Source organism: Schistocerca americana, unplaced genomic scaffold (genome assembly GCF_021461395.2).
Source record: "Schistocerca americana isolate TAMUIC-IGC-003095 unplaced genomic scaffold, iqSchAmer2.1 HiC_scaffold_17, whole genome shotgun sequence".
Classification (NCBI taxonomy): Eukaryota; Metazoa; Arthropoda; class Insecta; order Orthoptera; family Acrididae; genus Schistocerca; species Schistocerca americana.
The window spans coordinates 10202139-10208939 of NW_025725790.1; positions in this window are offsets into that span (position 1 = coordinate 10202139).

Below are 6801 nucleotides of genomic sequence, written 5' to 3' on the forward strand. Positions count from 1 at the left end.
TAAACTCACTGGAGAACGACCATAAGGTGCCCGAGGCAGCAATAGACCGTTGGAGAAAAGTCGGCTGGAGGTCGATGTATTGGATCGCGACGCAATTTGAGTGTTCCATCGTCATTTGGAGGCCCTGAATGTTACAATTAACTATCAGTTTCTCGTCGGATTCGAAAATCTAGACTCACAGCAGACGGACCATTTGGTGAACGAGGCAGCAAGATCCCCTTGGAGACAAATCAGCTGGAGGACAATGTATTGGATCGCGACGCAATTTGAGTGTTCCATCGTCATTAGAAGGCCCTGAACGTTACAATTAACAATCATTTTTGCGTCGGATTCGAAAATCTAGACTCACAGGAGAAGGATCCCCTTGGAGACAAGTCGGCTGGACGCCGATGTATTGAATCTCGACGCAATTTGAATGTTCCATCGTCATTAGGAACTATTCACTATCAATTTTGCGTCGGATTCTGAAATCTAGACTCACAGGAGAAGGATCAAATGGTGCCCGAGACAGCAATATCCCCTTGGAGACAAGTCGGCTGGAGGCCGATGTATTGAATCTCGACGCAACTTGAGTGTTCCATCGGCATTAGGGGGGCCTGAACGTTACAATTAACTATCATTTTTGCGTCGGATTAGAAAATCTACTCACAGGAGAAGCTCATACGGTGCTCGAGACAGCAATATCCACTTGCAGACAAGTCCGCTGGAGGCCGATGTACTGAATCTCAACGCAATTTGAGTGTTCCTTCGTCATTAGGAGGCCCTGAACCTTACAATTAACTATAATTTTTACGTCGGATACAAAAATCTACTCACAGGAGAAGTTCATACGGTGCTCGAGGCAGCAACAGACCCTTGGAGACAAGTCGGCTGGAGGCCGATGTATTGAATCTCGACGCAATTTGAGTGTTCCATCGCCATTACAAGGCCCTGAACGTTAGAATTAAATATCATTTTTGCGTCGGATTCGAAAATCTAGACTCACAGGAAAAGGATCATATTGTGCCCGAGACAGCAATATCCCCTTGGAGACAAGTCGGCTGGAGGCCGATGTATTGAATCTCGACGCAATTTGAGTGTTTCATCGTCATTAGGAGGCCCTGAACGTTACTATTCACTATCATTTTTGCGTCGGATTCGAAAATCTAGACTCACATGAGAGCGAAGATGAGGTGCCCGAGGCAGCAACAGACCCTTGGAGACAAGTCGGCTGGAGGCCGATGTATTGTATCTCGACGCAATTTGAGTGTTCCATCGGAATTAGGAGGCCCTGAACGTTACAATTAACTATCATTTTTGCGTCGGATTCGATAATCTAAACTCACAGGAGAACGACCATAAGGTGCCCGAGGCAGCAACAGACCCTTGGAGACAAGTCCGCTGGAGGCCGATGTATTGAATCTCGACGCAATTTGAGTGTTCCATCGTCATTACAAGGCCCTGAACGTTACAATTAACTAACATTTTTGCGACGGATTCGAAAATCTAGACTCACAGGAGAACGACCATAAGGTGCCCGAGGCAGCAATAGACCCTTGGAGACAAGTCGGCTGGAGGCCGATGTATTGAATCTCGACGCAATTTGAGTGTTTCATCGTCATTAGGAGGCCCTGAACGTTACAATTAACTATCATTTTTGCGTCGGATTCGAAAATCTAGACTCACAGGAGAACGACCATAAGGTGCCCGAGGCTGCAATAGACCCTTGGAGACAAGTCGGCTGGAGGACGATGTATAGAATCTCGACGCAATTTGAGTGTTCCATCGGCATTAGGAGGCCCTGAACGTTACCATTAACTATCATTTTTGCGTCGGATTCGAAAATCTAAACTCACAGGAGAACAACCATAAGGTGCACGAGACAGCAATATCCCCTTGGAGACAAGTCCGCTGGAGGCCGATATATTGAATCTCGACGCAATTTGAGTGTTCCATCGTCATTAGAAGGCCCTGAACGTTACAATTAACTATCATTTTTGCGTCGGTTTCGATAATCTAGACTCACAGGAGAACGACCATAAGGTGCCCGAGGCAGCAATAGACCCTTGGAGACAAGTCGGCTGGAGGCCGATGTATTGCATCTCGACGCAATTTGAGTGTTCCATCGGCATTAGGAGGCCCTGAACGTTAGAATTAACTATCATTTTTGCGTCGGATTCGATAATCTAAACTCACAGGAGAACGACCATAAGGTGCCCGAGGCAGCAATAGACCCTTGGAGACAAGCCGGCTGGAGGCCGATGTATTGAATCTTGACGCAATTTGAGTGTTCCATCGGCATTAGGAGGCCCTGAACGTTACAATAAACTATCATTTTTGCGTCGGATTCGAAAATCTAGACTCACAGGAGAACGCCCATAAGGTGCCCGAGACAGCAATATCCCCTTGGAGACAAGTCCGCTGGAGGCCGATGTATTGAATCTCGACGCAAATTGAGTGTTCCATCGTCATTAGGAGGACCTGAACCTTACAATTAACTATCAGTTTCACGTCGGATTCGAAAATCTAGACTCACAGGAGACGGACCACATGGAGCCCGAGGCAGCAATATCCCCTTGTAGACAAGTCGGCTGGAGGAAGTTGTATTGACTCGCGTCGCAATTTGAGTGTTCCATCGTCATTACGAGGCCCTGAGCATTACAATTAACTATCATTTTTGCGTCGGATTCGAAAATCTAGACTTACAAGAGAACGACCATAAGGTGCCCGAGGCAGCATTAGACCCTTGGAGACAAGTCGGCTGGAGGCCGAAGTATTGAATATCGACGCAATTTGAGTGTTCCATCGTCATTAGGAGGCCCTAAAGGTTACAATTAACTATCATTTTTGCGTCGGATTCGATAATCTAAACTCACAGGAGACGACCATAAGGTGCCCGTGGCAGCAACAGACTCTTGGAGACAAGTCGGCTGGAGGCCGATGTATTGAATCTCGACGCAATTTGAGTGTTCCATCGTCATTACAAGGCCCTGAACGATACAATTAACTATCATTTTTGCGTCGGATTCGAAAATCTAGACTCACAGAAGAAGGATCATACTGTGCCCGAGACAGCAATTACCCTTGGAGACAAGTCGGCTGGAGGGCGATGTATTGAATCTCGACGCAATTTGAGTGTTCCATCGTCATTAGGAGGCCCTGAACGTTACAATTAACTATCAGTTTCGCGTCGGATTCGAAAATCTAGACTCACAGGAGAACGACCGTAAGGTGCCCGAGTCAGCAATAGACCCTTGGAGACAAGTCGGCTGGAGGCCGATGTATTGAATATCGACGCAATTTGAGTGTTCCATCGTCATTAGGAGGCCCTAAACGTTACAATTAACTATCATTTTTGCGTCGGATTCGATAGTCTAAACTCACTGGAGAACGACCATAAGGTGCCCGAGGCAGCAATAGACCGTTGGAGAAAAGTCGGCTGGAGGTCGATGTATTGGATCGCGACGCAATTTGAGTGTTCCATCGTCATTTGGAGGCCCTGAATGTTACAATTAACTATCAGTTTCTCGTCGGATTCGAAAATCTAGACTCACAGCAGACGGACCATTTGGTGAACGAGGCAGCAAGATCCCCTTGGAGACAAATCAGCTGGAGGACAATGTATTGGATCGCGACGCAATTTGAGTGTTCCATCGTCATTACAAGGCCCTGTACGTTACAATTAGCTATCATTTTTGCGTCGGATTCGAAAATCTACACTCACAGGAGGACGACCATTAGGTGCCCGAGGCAGCAATAGACCCTTGGAGACAAGTCCGCTACAGGCCGATATATTGAATCTCGACGCAATTTGAGTGTTCCATCGTCATTAGAAGGCCCTGAACGTTACAATTAACAATCATTTTAGCGTCGGATTCGAAAATCTAGTCACAGGAGAACTTCATACGGTGCTCGAGACAGCAATATCCCCTTGGAGACAAGTCCGCTGGAGGCCGATGGATTGAATCTCGACGCAATTTGAGTGTTCCTTCGTCATTAGGAGGCCCTGAACCTTACAATTAACTATCATTTTTGCGTCGGATTCAAAAATCTACTCACAGGAGAAGTTCACACGGTGCTCGAGGCAGCAACAGACCCTTGGAGACAAGTCGGCTTGAGGCCGATGTATTGAATCTCGACGCAATTTGAGTGTTCCTTCGTCATTACAAGGCCCTGAACGTTACATTTAACTATCATTTTTGCGTCGGATTCGAAAATCTACACTCACAGGAGGACGACCATAACGTGCCCGAGGCAGCAATAGACCCTTGGAGACAAGTCGGCTGGAGGACGATGTATTGAATCTCGACGCAATTTGAGTGTTCCATCGTCATTAGAAGGCCCTGAACGTTACAATTAACTAACATTTTTGCGACGGATTCGATAATCTAAACTCACAGGAGAACGACCATAAGGTGCCCGAGGCAGCAACAGACCCTTGGAGACAAGTCCGCTGGAGGCCGATGTATTGAATCTCGACGCAATTTGAGTGTTCCATCGTCATTACAAGGCCCTGAACGTTACAATTAACTAACATTTTTGCGACGGATTCGAAAATCTAGACTCACAGGAGAACGACCATAAGGTGCCCGAGGCAGCAATAGACCCTTGGAGACAAGTCGGCTGGAGGCCGATGTATTGAATCTCGACGCAATTTGAGTGTTTCATCGTCATTAGAAGGCCTGAACGTTACAATTAACTATCATTTTTGCGTCGGATTCGAAAATCTAGACTCACAATAGAACGACCATAAGGTGCCCGAGGCTGCAATAGACCCTTGGAGACAAGTCGGCTGGAGGACGATGTATAGAATCTCGACGCAATTTGAGTGTTCCATCGGCATTAGGAGGCCCTGAACGTTACCATTAACTATCATTTTTGCGTCGGATTCGAAAATCTAAACTCACAGGAGAACAACCATAAGGTGCACGAGACAGCAATATCCCCTTGGAGACAAGTCCGCTGGAGGCCGATATATTGAATCTCGACGCAATTTGAGTGTTCCATCGTCATTAGAAGGCCCTGAACGTTACAATTAACTATCATTTTTGCGTCGGTTTCGATAATCTAGACTCACAGGAGAACGACCATAAGGTGCCCGAGGCAGCAATAGACCCTTGGAGACAAGTCGGCTGGAGGCCGATGTATTGCATCTCGACGCAATTTGAGTGTTCCATCGGCATTAGGAGGCCATGAACGTTAGAATTAACTATCATTTTTGCGTCGGATTCGATAATCTAAACTCACAGGAGAACGACCATAAGGTGCCCGAGGCAGCAATAGACCCTTGGAGACAAGCCGGCTGGAGGCCGATGTATTGAATCTTGACGCAATTTGAGTGTTCCATCGGCATTAGGAGGCCCTGAACGTTACAATTAACTATCATTTTTGCGTCGGATTCGAAAATCTAGACTCACAGGAGAACGCCCATAAGGTGCCCGAGACAGCAATATCCCCTTGGAGACAAGTCCGCTGGAGGCCGATGTATTGAATCTCGACGCAAATTGAGTGTTCCATCGTCATTAGGAGGCCCTGAACCTTACAATTAACTATCAGTTTCACGTCGGATTCGAAAATCTAGACTCACAGGAGACGGACCACATGGAGCCCGAGGCAGCAATATCCCCTTGTAGACAAGTCGGCTGGAGGAAGTTGTATTGACTCGCGTCGCAATTTGAGTGTTCCATCGTCATTACGAGGCCCTGAGCATTACAATTAACTATCATTTTTGCGTCGGATTCGAAAATCTAGACTTACAAGAGAACGACCATATGGTGCCCGAGGCAGCATTAGACCCTTGGAGACAAGTCGGCTGGAGGCCGAAGTATTGAATATCGACGCAATTTGAGTGTTCCATCGTCATTAGGAGGCCCTAAAGGTTACAATTAACTATCATTTTTGCGTCGGATTCGATAATCTAAACTCACAGGAGACGACCATAAGGTGCCCGTGGCAGCAACAGACTCTTGGAGACAAGTCGGCTGGAGGCCGATGTATTGAATCTCGACGCAATTTGAGTGTTCCATCGTCATTACAAGGCCCTGAACGATACAATTAACTATCAGTTTCGCGTCGGATTCGAAAATCTAGACTCACAGTAGAACGACCATAAGGTGCCCGAGGCAGCAATAGACCCTTGGAGACAAGTCGGCTGGAGGCCGATGTATTGAATATCGACGCAATTTGAGTGTTCCATCGTCATTAGGAGAACCTAAACGTTACAATTAACTATCATTTTTGCGTCGGATTCGATAGTCTAAACTCACTGGAGAACGACCATAAGGTGCCCGAGGCAGCAATAGACCGTTGGAGAAAAGTCGGCTGGAGGTCGATGTATTGGATCGCGACGCAATTTGAGTGTTCCATCGTCATTTGGAGGCCCTGAATGTTACAATTAACTATCAGTTTCTCGTCGGATTCGAAAATCTAGACTCACAGCAGACGGACCATTTGGTGAACGAGGCAGCAAGATCCCCTTGGAGACAAATCAGCTGGAGGACAATGTATTGGATCGCGACGCAATTTGAGTGTTCCATCGTCATTACAAGGCCCTGTACGTTACAATTAGCTATCATTTTTGCGTCGGATTCGAAAATCTACACTCACAGGAGGACGACCATTAGGTGCCCGAGGCAGCAATAGACCCTTGGAGACAAGTCCGCTACAGGCCGATATATTGAATCTCGACGCAATTTGAGTGTTCCATCGTCATTAGAAGGCCCTGAACGTTACAATTAACTATCATTTTTACGTCGGATTCAAAAGTCTACTCACAGGAGAAGTTCATACGGTGCTCGAGGCAGCAACAGACCCTTGGAGACA